Source organism: Cryptomeria japonica, unplaced genomic scaffold (assembly GCF_030272615.1).
Source record: "Cryptomeria japonica unplaced genomic scaffold, Sugi_1.0 HiC_scaffold_407, whole genome shotgun sequence".
Taxonomy (NCBI): Eukaryota; Viridiplantae; Streptophyta; class Pinopsida; order Cupressales; family Cupressaceae; genus Cryptomeria; species Cryptomeria japonica.
The window spans coordinates 82,629-95,000 of NW_026729228.1; the positions used below are offsets into that span (position 1 = coordinate 82,629).

General features: G+C 60.6%; 2 non-coding genes across 2 annotated transcripts; both read left to right on the forward strand.

Annotated features, from left to right (window-relative positions):
* The first annotated feature begins 5,287 nt into the window (after nucleotides 1-5,287).
* LOC131871385 (5S ribosomal RNA) lies at nucleotides 5,288-5,406 on the forward strand. The gene has a single exon (XR_009369605.1). It is a non-coding gene; the product is annotated as a 5S ribosomal RNA (ribosomal RNA).
* Nucleotides 5,407-11,345: 5,939 nt separating this feature from the next.
* LOC131871386 (5S ribosomal RNA) lies at nucleotides 11,346-11,464 on the forward strand. The gene has a single exon (XR_009369606.1). It is a non-coding gene; the product is annotated as a 5S ribosomal RNA (ribosomal RNA).
* Nucleotides 11,465-12,372: the final 908 nt, after the last annotated feature.

Below are 12,372 nucleotides of genomic sequence, written 5' to 3' on the forward strand. Positions count from 1 at the left end.
AGCGCCTTGGTGCGCACCTTGCGACGCACAGTCCCAACATTCGCCTTCCTGCACATGGCAGGTCATCGGACCCAAATTCCGACCTCGCGAGTATGCCTACATATCGAATCGGTCATCGGACACAACTTCCGACTTCATCCATACCGTAGGGTCTTTGAGGTTGGCGCGGTGCGCTCAACCCGGGGAGTCGACCCAACGAAGCATACACCTCCCCTATATAAGCTATTTGTCCGATTCCCACACCTGTGTAGTTTGCACCTCCGATCAGGACATCGACCCCAACTTCCGAACTCGCCTGCAACGACCGAACCAGCGCCTTGGTGCGCACCTTGCAACGCACAGTGCCAACATTCGCCTTCCTGCACATGGCAGGTCATCGGACCCAAATTCCGACCTCGCGAGTATGCCTACATATCGAATCGGTCATCGGACCCAACTTCCGACTTCATCCATACCGTAGGGTCTTTGAGGTTGGCGCGGTGCGCTCAACCCGGGGAGTCGACCCAACGAAGCATACACCTCCCCTATATAAGCTATTTGTCCGATTCCCACACCTGTGTAGCTTGCACCTCCGATCAGGACATCGACCCCAACTTCCGAACTCGACTAAAAAGACCGCACCAGCACCTTGGTGTGCACCTTGCAACGCACAGTGCCAACATTCGCCTTCCTGCACATGGCAGGTCATCGGACCCAAATTCCGACCTCATGAGCATACCTACTAATCGAATCGGTCATCGGACCCAACTTCCGACTTCATCCATACCGTAGGGTCTTTGAGGTTGGCGCGGTGCGCTCAACCTGGGGAGTCGACCCATCGAAGCATACACCTCCCCTATATAAGCTATTTGTCCGATTCCGACACCTGTGTAGTTTGCACCTCCGCTCAGGACATCGACCCCAACTTCCGAACTCGCCTGCAACGACCGAACCAGCGCCTTGGTGCGCACCAAAAGTGCGCACTTTTGGAGGGCACTTTTGTGCGCTCCAAAGGTGCGCACTTTTGGAGGGCACTTTTGTGCGCTCCAAAGGTGCGCACTTTTGGAGGGCACTTTTTGGAGGGCACTTTTGTGCGCTCCAAAGGTGCGCACTTTTGGAGGGCACTTTTTGGAGGGCACTTTTCTGCGCTCCAAAGGTGCGCACTTTTGGAGGGCACTTTTTGGAGGGCACTTTTCTGCGCTCCAAAGGTGCGCACTTTTGGAGGGCACTTTTTGGAGGGCACTTTTCTGCGCTCCAAAGGTGCGCACTTTTGGAGGGCACTTTTTGGAGGGCACTTTTCTGCGCTCCAAAGGTGCGCACTTTTGGAGGGCACTTTTGTGCACTCCAAAGGTGCACACTTTTGGAGGGCACTTTTTGGAGGGCACTTTTCTGCACTCCAAAGGTGCGCACTTTTGGAGGGCACTTTTTGGAGGGCACTTTTGTGCGCTCCAAAGGTGCGCACTTTTGGAGGGCACTTTTTGGAGGGCACTTTTGTGCGCTCCAAAGGTGCGCACTTTTGGAGGGCACTTTTGTGCACTCCAAAGGTGCGCACTTTTGGAGGGCACTTTTCCTGCGCTCCAAAGGTGCACACCTAGGTGAGCACCTTCGACCACACCTTGTAGCACACCAAACTCTGACTTTCGACTTCATCCGCAATGCAGGGTCTTTGAGGTTGGCGCAATGCGCACAACCAGGGGAGTCGACCCATCAAACCCAACACCTCCCCTATATAAGCTATTTGTCTGATTCTCATACATGCGTAGCCTGCAGGAGCAATTAGGACATCGACCCCAACTTTCGGCTTCTAAACGAAAACAAGGTCTTTGAGGTTGGTGTAATGCGAACAACTAGGGGAGTCAACCCATCAAACCCAACACCTCCCCTATATAAGCTATTTGTCTGATTCTCATACATGTGTAGTCTACAGGAGCAATTAGGACATCGACCCCAACTTTTGACTTCTTAACGAAAACAAGGTCTTTGAGGTTGACGTAATGCGCACAACCAGGGGAGTCGACCCATCAAACCCAACACCTCCCCTATATAAGCTATTTGTCCGATTCTCATACATGTGTAGCCTACAGGAGCCATTAGGACATTGACCCCAACTTTTGACTTCTTAACGAAAACAAGGTCTTTGAGGTTGGCGTAATGCGCACAACCAAGGGAGTTGACCCATCAAACCCAACACCTCCCCTATATAAGCTATTTGTCTGATTCTCATACATGTGTAGCCTGCAACAACGATTAGGACATCCACCCCAACTTCTGAATTCGTCTGCGTTGACCGCACCAAAGGTGCACGCCTTGGTGCTCACCAAAATCCGACTTCCGACTTCTTCTGCTATGCGGGGTCTTTGAGGTTGGCGCAGTGCGCACAACCAGGGGAGTCAACCCACCGAATGCAACACCTCCCCTATATAAGCTATTTGTCTGATTCTCATACATGCGTAGACTGCAGCAATGATTAGGACATCCACCCCAACTTTTGACTTCTTAAACAAGACAGGGTCTTTGAAGTTGGTGCAGTGCACACAACCAGGGGAGTCGACCCATCAAACGCAACACCTCCCCTATATAAAGCTATTTGTCCGATTCTCATACGTGTAGTCTGCAGCAGCGATTAGGACATCGACCCCAACTTCCGAATTCGTTTGCATTGACCGCACCAAAGGTGCACGCCTTGGTGTGCACCTTGGAGTGCACTTTGGTGCTCACCTCGGTGCACACTTTGGTGTGCACCTCGGTGTGCACCAAAGGTGCGCACCTTGGAGCGCACCAAAGGTGTACACTTTGGAGCGCACCACATAGGGTCTTTGAGAGGTTGGCGCAGTGCGCACACCAAGGTGGGTGTTGAGGTGCGTGCCGAGGTGGGTGGGTGCTAGGGTGCGCTCCATGGTGGGTGCCAGGGTGGGTGCGTGCTAGGGTGGATTCCAAAGAGGGTCATAGGGTGGGTGCCAAGGTGGGTTGGTGATATAGTGGGTTCAAAGGTGGGTACTAGGGTGGGTTCCAAGGTGGGTCACAAGTTGGGTGCCAGGATGCGTGGGTGTTAGGTTGGGTGCCAAGGTGGGCTCCTGCGTGGGTGGGTGCTAGGGTGGGTTTCAAGGTGGACGCGAGGGCGGGTGCCAAGGTGGGTAACAAGTTGGGTGTTAGGATGGGTGAGTGCTAGAGTGGGTGCCAAGGTGGGTGGGTGCTAAGGTGGATGCCAAGGTGGTTCACAGGGTGGGTGGGTTCTAGGGTGAGTTCCAAGGTGGGTCACAGGTTTCGTGCTAGGGTGCGTGTCAAGGCGGGTGTCGAGGTGCCTGGGTGCTAGGGTGTGGATGCCAATGTGGGTCATAGGGTGGGTACTAGGGTGGGCTGCAATGTGGGTGCCAAGGTGGGTAACATGCTCGGTTGGTTCTAAATTGGGTGTCAGGGTGGGTGTGCACCCACCTTGCCCGAGGTGGGTGCCAAGGTGCCAGTGTGGGTGGGTGCTAAGGTGGATGCCAAGGTGGGTGAGAAGGTGGGTGATAGGTTGAGTGGTAGGATGGGTGGGTGCCAAGATGGGTCACAGGGTGGGTGCAAGGGTGGGTAGGTGCTAGGGTTGGTGTCAGGGTGGGTGGGTGCTAGGTTGGGTTCCAAGGTGGGTGCGAGGGTGAGTGTCAAGGTGGGTCACAGGTTAGGTGCTAGGATGGGTGAGTGCTAGGGTGCAAAGGTGCCAGGGTGGGTGCTAGGATGGGTCGATGCTAGGGTGAGTGGCAAGGTGGGTCCACAAGTGTCAAGGTGGGTGCCGAGGTGGGTGCCAACTTGGGTTCCAAGGTGGGTGCCAAGTGGGCGACTGCTATGGTGGATGCCAAGGTGGGTCACGGGGTGGGTGCCAAGTTGCTAGGTTGTGTTCCAAGGTGGGTGCCAACGTGGCTGCTAGGGTGCGTGGGTTAAAGGGTGTGTCACAACGTGGGTGCCAGGATGGGTGCGCACCCACACTGGCCAAGACGGGTGCAAGGTTGGGTTCCAAGCCCGGTCACAGGCTGGGTGCTAGGATGGGTGGGTGCCAAGGTGGGCACCAGGGTGGGTGCACCCACCCTGGCCAAGGTGGGTCACGGGGTGGGTCCTAGGGTGGGTAACAGGGTGGGTACTAAGGTGCGTGCCAAGGTGGGTCATGGGGTGGGTGCCAAGGTGGGCACCAGGGTGGGTGTGCACCAACCCTAGCCAGGGTAGGTCACGGGGTGGTTGTCGGGGTGGGCGTCAAGGAGCCAAGGTGGGTGGCAAGTAGCCAAGTTGCGTGCCAAGGTGGGTGTCGGGGTGGGTGCCAAGGATCCAAGGTGGGTGCCAAGGAACCAAGGTGGGTGTCTGGGTGGGTGCCGAGGTGGGAGCCAGGGTGGGTCCCAAGGTGAGTGCAAAGGTGGGTGCCAGGGTCAAGGTGAGTGCCAATGTGGGTTCCAAGGTGCCAGGGTCAGGGTGAGTGCCAATGTGGGTTCAAAGGTGCTAAGTTGGGTGCGAGGTTGGGTGCGAGGGTGGGTGGGTGCCAAGGTGTGCTAGGTGGAAGCCCGGGTGGGTCGGCATCCCATGGGTGTCGAGTTGGGTGCCTGATGGGTGCTTCTTGTCAAGTTTTAGTCGTCGGGACTCATTTCGAGCCTTAGAGGTCGTTTCTTGTCCGGTTGCCCTGTCTTCGACCTGGGAACCCAATTTTGGTCCTCGGGTCCCATTTTTTTTTGTCTCGCATCCCACTTTTGGCCTGTGGCCTTTTCGGGGTCGATTCTCGTTTTGGGCATCAGAGCATGTTTCTTCTCCTAAAACCCAATATTTGTTTATTAAGTCTCGGAACACATTTTTGTTCTCGTGGACCCATCATGGGTCTTGGAACGCATTTGTGGTCCTTGGGTCCCATTTTGCATCCCGAAACTTGTGTTTTGGTGCTTGATCCCTATTTTGGGTGCCCACCTTGCACCAAGTGCGCACCCGGGGCAAACCGAGCGCCTTGGTGCACCGGGGCAAGATCGAGCGTGCACCCGAGGCGCCCCGAACATGCACCAAGGTGCACTCGGCCCACATGTGAGCGCAGGTCGTTGCGCCCGAGGTGGTGTGTGGGCACCGCGTTGCAGACGGGACACTGCACGCACACGACGCCCCGTCCAGGTGCACGCACGTAGGCCGGGCCGGGTGCACACCCGACGCCCTAGCAAGGTGCGCGCACCCGGGCAGGGCTCACACTTGGCGAACGGGGCGCACTTCGCGAGGGAGGGTGTGCACCTCGACGGGGGTGGGTGGCCGGGGTGGATTCGCACGTGGGTCGCGGTTTGCTAAGTACACACTGCGACAAGCTCATAACGGGTGCGATCATACCAGCGTTAGTGCACCGGATCCCATCAGAACTCCGCAGTTAAGCGCGCTTGGGCCGGAGTAGTACTGGGATGGGTGACCTCCCGGGAAGTCCCGGTGTTGCACCCTTTCTTAGTTTTTCGCCGGGCGTCGCAATGCTATTTGAATAAACCTTTTGCCCGTTTGCGTTCTCGTCGGGGCCGGGCCGGGCCGGGGTGCGCTGCTCGCACTACCGCGCGCGCGGGGGCGACACCGAGCGCGCACCCGAGGCGCCCCGAGCACACAGGCCACGGTGCAACCCGGGCGTTGTGCGCGCACCCCGGTGCGCCCGAGGTGCTGCGCGCGCACCCAGGTGAAATCGGTGTGCACCTCGGCCAGTGCGCGCTCGGTCGAGTCGCGCACGTTGGCCAAGGTGCACGGTGATGTTTCTTACTCTAAGGTTCCGCACCAGACGCCCGGGACAGGTGAGCGAAGCTGGGCGGGGCCGGGTGCGCGGCCGGGGCAGGTGCACGCAGCTGGAGAGAGCTTTGGAGCACACCAGAGGTGCGCACCTTGGAGCACACTTCGGAGCGCACCAATGATGCGCTCCATTCAAAAGTTTCCTGAAAAGGCAAAAAAAGTTGAGATTATAGAATTTCCCACTTGAGAGATTGTAAAAAAAAAAAATTTAAAATGAAGGAAACGCGGGTGCCAAGGTGTGCGCGCCCGGGTGCGCAGCCCAGCCAAGGTGTGCGCACCAAGGCGCCCACCCTGGCGAAGGTGCACGCAAGGTGCGCACCCGAGGCAAACCGGACAATTAACCCAACTTTCGACTTCGCGCGCACCTGCGCACCTTGGAGCGCACTTCGGAGCGCTCCTTGGTGCGCACCAATCTTGGGCACCTCGGAGTGCACCATGGCGCCCACCAAGGTGCGCACCCGGGGCAAACCGAGCTCCGACTTCGTGCGCACCTTGGAGCGCACGAAAGGTGCGCACCATGGCGCCCACCAAGGTGCGCAGCCCAGCCAAGGCGTGCGCATCAAGGTGCGCACCCTGGCGAAGGTGCGCACCCGGGGCAAACCGAGCTCCGACTTCGTGCGCACCTTGGAGCGCACAAAGGGTGCGCAACCCAGCCAAGGTGTGCGCACCCCGGGCAAACCGAGCTCCGAATCGTGCGCACCTTGGAGCACACTTCGGAGCCCTCCTTGGTGCGCACCGATGTTGCGCACCTCGGAGCGCACCCGGGGAAAACAATGCAATTAACCCGACTTTCGACTTCGTGGGCACCTCGGAGCGCTCTCGGGTTCGCACCTCGGAGCACACCGAGGTGCGCACCTTTGATGCGCTGCCTTCACCAATTTCCAGAAAAGGCAAGAAAACATTGAGAAGGTGTGCGCACCGAGGTGCCCACCCTGGCGAAGGTGCACGCGAGGTGCGCACCCGGGGCAAACCGGGCTCCGACTTCGTGCACGCCATGCTGCGCACCTTGGAGGGCCATGGTGCGCACCTTGGAGCACACTTCGGAGCGCTCAATGGTGCCCAACCCAGCCAAGGTGCCCACCGCGGCGAAGGTGCACGCGAGGTGCGCACCCGGGGCAAACCGGGCTCCGACTTCGTGCACGCCGCACCTTGGAGCACACTTCGGAGCGCTCCTTGGTGCGCACCAGGGCGCGCAACCCAGCCGAGGTGCCCACCCCGGCGAAGGTGCACGCGGGGTGCGCACCCGGGGCAAACCGGGCTCCGACTTCGTGCACGCCATGGTGCCCACCGCGGCGAAGGTGCACGCGAGGTGCGCACCCGGGGCAAACCGGGCTCCGACTTCGTGCACGCCGCACCTTGGAGCACACTTCGGAGCGCTCCTTGGTGCGCACCAGGGCGCGCAACCCAGCCGAGGTGCCCACCCCGGCGAAGGTGCACGCGAGGTGCGCACCCGGGGCAAACCGGGCTCCGACTTCGTGCACGCCATGGTGCCCACCGCGGCGAAGGTGCACGCGAGGTGCGCACCCGGGGCAAACCGGGCTCCGACTTCGTGCACGCCGCACCTTGGAGCACACTTCGGAGCGCTCCTTGGTGCGCACCATGGTGCCCACCAGGGCGCGCAACCCCGCCGAAGGTGCACGCGAGGTGCGCACCCGGGGCAAACCGGGCTCCGACTTCGTGCACGCCGCACCTTGGAGCACACTTCGGAGCGCTCCTTGGTGCGCACCAGGGCGCGCAACCCCGCCGAAGGTGCACGCGAGGTGCGCACCCGGGGCAAACCGGGCTCCGACTTCGTGCACGCCATGGTGCGCACCAGGGTGCCCACCGCGGCGAAGGTGCGCACCCGGGGCAAACCGGGCTCCGACTTCGTGCACGCCGCACCTTGGAGCACACTTCGGAGCGCTCCTTGGTGCGCACCAGGGCGCGCAACCCAGCCGAGGTGCCCACCCCGGCGAAGGTGCACGCGAGGTGCGCACCCGGGGCAAACCGGGCTCCGACTTCGTGCACGCCATGGTGCCCACCGCGGCGAAGGTGCGCACCCGGGGCAAACCGGGCTAGGACTTCGTGCACGCCGCACCTTGGAGCACACTTCGGAGCGCTCCTTGGTGCGCACCATGGTGCCCACCAGGCCGCGCAACCCAGCCAAGGTGTGCGCACCAAGGTGCACGCGAGGTGCGCACCCGGGGCAAACCGGGGTCCGGCTTCGTGCACGCCGCACCTTGGAGCACACATCGGGGCGCTCCCGGGTTCGCACCGGCGTTGCGCACCGTGGTGGGCACCTCGGAGCGCACCGTGGTGGGCACCTCGGAGCGCACCGTGGTGGGCACCTCGGAGCACACCAAGGTGGGCAGCGAGGTGCGCACCTTTGATGCGATGCCTTCACTAATTTCCATAAAAGGCAAAAAAAAACGAGATTTTAAAATTTCCGTTTTGAAAGATAGTGAGAAAAAGGGAATGCTGGTGCCATCTTGAGCCCGCCCTGGTGCGCAGCCCAGCCAAGGTGTGCGCACCAAGGTGCCCACCCTGGCGAAGGTGCGCGCCCGGGCAATTAACCCAACTTCCAACTTCGCGCGCGCCAGGGTGGGAGCGCACCCAACAACCGGGCCTGGGAAGAGCCAATGCGAGAAACCCCACCAAACGCTCTGACAAAAAAAGAGGGGGCGCTCCAGTAACCCCGCTTCGGAGCGCACCCTGGGCAAACCCAGCCAGGGTGCCCACCCCGGCCAAGGTGCAGGCGAGGTGCGCACCCGGGGCAAACCGGGCTCCGACAACGTGCACGCCGCACCTTGGAGCACACTTCGTAGCGCTCCCGGGTGCGCACCTCAGAGCACACCAAGGTGGGCAGCGAGGTGCGCACCTTTGATGCGCTGCCTTCACTAATTTCCAGAAAAGGCAAAAAAAAGAGGAGATTTTAAAATTTCCGTTTTGAAAGATAGTGAAAAAAACGGAACGCGGGTGCCATCTTGAGCCCGCCCTGGTGCACAGCCCAGGTAAGGTGCCCACCCTGGCAAAGGTGCGCACCCGGGCAATTAACCCTACTTCCGACTTCGTGCGCGCCAGGGTGGCAACCGGGCCTGGGAAGAGCCAATGCGAGAAACCCCACCAAACGCTCCGACAAAAAAAGAGGCGGCGCTCCAATAACCCCGCTTCGGAGCGCAGCCGGGGCAAACCCAGCCAAGGTGCCCACCCCGACGAAGGTGCACGCGAGGTGCGCACCCGGGGCAAACCGGGCTCCGACAACGTGCACGCAGCACCTTGGAGCACACTTCGAAGCACTCCCGGGTGCCCACCGGCGTTGCGCACCGTGGTGGGCAGCGAGGTGCGCACCTTTGATGCGCTGCCTTCACTAATTTCCAGAAAAGGCAAAAAAAAATGAGATTTTAAAATTTCCGTTTTGAAAGATAGTGAAAAAAACGGAACGCGGGTGCCATCTTGAGCCCGCCCTGGTGCGCAGCCCAGGCAAGGCATGCGCACCAAGGTGCCCACCCGCGGTGCACGCCCGGGGCAAACCGGGCTCCGACTTCGTGCAGGCCGCACCTTGGAGCACACTTCGGAGCGCTCCTTGGTGCGCACCATGGTGCCCACCAGGGCGCACCCGGGGCAAACCGGGCTCCGACTTCGTGCACGCCGCACCTTGGAGCACACATCGGAGCGCTCCCAGGTTCGCACCAGCGTTGCGCACCTTTGATGCGCTGCCTTCACTAATTTCCAGAAAAGGCAAAAAAAAACGATATTTTAAAATTTCCGTTCTGAAAGATAGTGAAAAAAACGGAACGCGGGTGCCATCTTGAGCCCTTCCTGGTGCGCAGCCCAGGCAAGTTGTGCGCACCAAGGTGCCCACCCTGGCGGAGGTGCGCGCCCGGGGCAAACCGGGCTCCGACTTCGTGCACTGCATGGTGCCCACCAAGGCGCGCAACCCAGCCAAGGTGCCCACCGCAGCGAAGGTGCACGCGAGGTGCGCACCCGAGGTGCACACCCGGGGCAAACCGAGCTCCGACTTCGTGCACGCCGCACCTTGGAGCACACTTCAGAGCGCTCCTTGGTGCGCACCAGGGCGCGCAACCCAGCCAAGGTGCTCACCCCGGCGAAGGTGCACGCGAGGTGCGCACCCGGGGCAAGCCGGGCTCGGACTTCGTGCACGCCGCACCTTGGAGCACACATCGGAGCGCTCCCGGGTTCGCACCAGCATTGCGCACCTTTGATGCGCTGCCTTCACTAATTTCCAGAAAAGGCAAAAAAAAAAAAAAAACGAGATTTTAAAATTTCCGTTTTGAAAGATAGTGAAAAAAACGGAACGCGGGTGCCATCTTGAGCCCGCCCTGGTGTGCAGCCCAGGCAAGTTGTGCGCACCAAGGCACCCACCCTGGCCAAGGTGGGTCACGGGGTGGGTCCTAGGGTGGGTAACGGGGTGGGTACTAAGGTGCGTGCCAAGGTGGGTCATGGGGTGGGTGCCAAGGTGGGCACCAGGGTGGGTGTGCACCAACCCTAGCCAGGGTAGGTCACGGGGTGGTTGTCGGGGTGGGCGTCAAGGAGCCAAGGTGGGTGGCAAGTAGCCAAGTTGCGTGCCAAGGTGGGTGTCGGGGTGGGTGCCAAGGATCCAAGGTGGGTGCCAAGGAACCAAGGTGGGTGTCTGGGTGGGTGCCGAGGTGGGAGCCAGGGTGGGTCCCAAGGTGAGTGCAAAGGTGGGTGCCAGGGTCAAGGTGAGTGCCAATGTGGGTTCCAAGGTGCCAGGGTCAGGGTGAGTGCCAATGTGGGTTCAAAGGTGCTAAGTTGGGTGCGAGGTTGGGTGCGAGGGTGGGTGGGTGCCAAGGTGTGCTAGGTGGAAGCCCGGGTGGGTCGGCATCCCATGGGTGTCGAGTTGGGTGCCTGATGGGTGCTTCTTGTCAAGTTTTAGTCGTCGGGACTCATTTCGAGCCTTAGAGGTCGTTTCTTGTCCGGTTGCCCTGTCTTCGACCTGGGAACCCAATTTTGGTCCTCGGGTCCCATTTTTTTTTGTCTCGCATCCCACTTTTGGCCTGTGGCCTTTTCGGGGTCGATTCTCGTTTTGGGCATCAGAGCATGTTTCTTCTCCTAAAACCCAATATTTGTTTATTAAGTCTCGGAACACATTTTTGTTCTCGTGGACCCATCATGGGTCTTGGAACGCATTTGTGGTCCTTGGGTCCCATTTTGCATCCCGAAACTTGTGTTTTGGTGCTTGATCCCTATTTTGGGTGCCCACCTTGCACCAAGTGCGCACCCGGGGCAAACCGAGCGCCTTGGTGCACCGGGGCAAGATCGAGCGTGCACCCGAGGCGCCCCGAACATGCACCAAGGTGCACTCGGCCCACATGTGAGCGCAGGTCGTTGCGCCCGAGGTGGTGTGTGGGCACCGCGTTGCAGACGGGACACTGCACGCACACGACGCCCCGTCCAGGTGCACGCACGTAGGCCGGGCCGGGTGCACACCCGACGCCCTAGCAAGGTGCGCGCACCCGGGCAGGGCTCACACTTGGCGAACGGGGCGCACTTCGCGAGGGAGGGTGTGCACCTCGACGGGGGTGGGTGGCCGGGGTGGATTCGCACGTGGGTCGCGGTTTGCTAAGTACACACTGCGACAAGCTCATAACGGGTGCGATCATACCAGCGTTAGTGCACCGGATCCCATCAGAACTCCGCAGTTAAGCGCGCTTGGGCCGGAGTAGTACTGGGATGGGTGACCTCCCGGGAAGTCCCGGTGTTGCACCCTTTTTTAGTTTTTCGTCGGGCGTCGCAATGCTATTTGAATAAACCTTTTGCCCGTTTGCGTTCTCGTCGGGGCCGGGCCGGGCCGGGGTGCGCTGCCCGCACTACCGCGCGCGCGGGGGCGACACCGAGCGCGCACCCGAGGCGCCCCGAGCACACAGGCCACGGTGCAACCCGGGCGTTGTGCGCGCACCCCGGTGCGCCCGAGGTGCTGCGCGCGCACCCAGGTGAAATCGGTGTGCACCTCGGCCAGTGCGCGCTCGGTCGAGTCGCGCACGTTGGCCAAGGTGCACGGTGATGTTTCTTACTCTAAGGTTCCGCACCAGACGCCCGGGACAGGTGAGCGAAGCTGGGCGGGGCCGGGTGCGCGGCCGGGGCAGGTGCACGCAGCTAGAGAGAGCTTTGGAGCACACCAGAGGTGCGCACCTTGGAGCACACTTCGGAGCGCACCAATGATGCGCTCCATTCAAAAGTTTCCTGAAAAGGCAAAAAAAGTTGAGATTATAGAATTTCCCACTTGAGAGATTGTAAAAAAAAAAAATTTAAAATGAAGGAAACGCGGGTGCCAAGGTGTGCGCGCCCGGGTGCGCAGCCCAGCCAAGGTGTGCGCACCAAGGCGCCCACCCTGGCGAAGGTGCACGCAAGGTGCGCACCCGAGGCAAACCGGACAATTAACCCAACTTTCGACTTCGCGCGCACCTGCGCACCTTGGAGCGCACTTCGGAGCGCTCCTTGGTGCGCACCAATCTTGGGCACCTCGGAGTGCACCATGGCGCCCACCAAGGTGCGCACCCGGGGCAAACCGAGCTCCGACTTCGTGCGCACCTTGGAGCGCACGAAAGGTGCGCACCATGGCGCCCACCAAGGTGCGCAGCCCAGCCAAGGCGTGCGCATCAAGGTGCGCACCCTGGC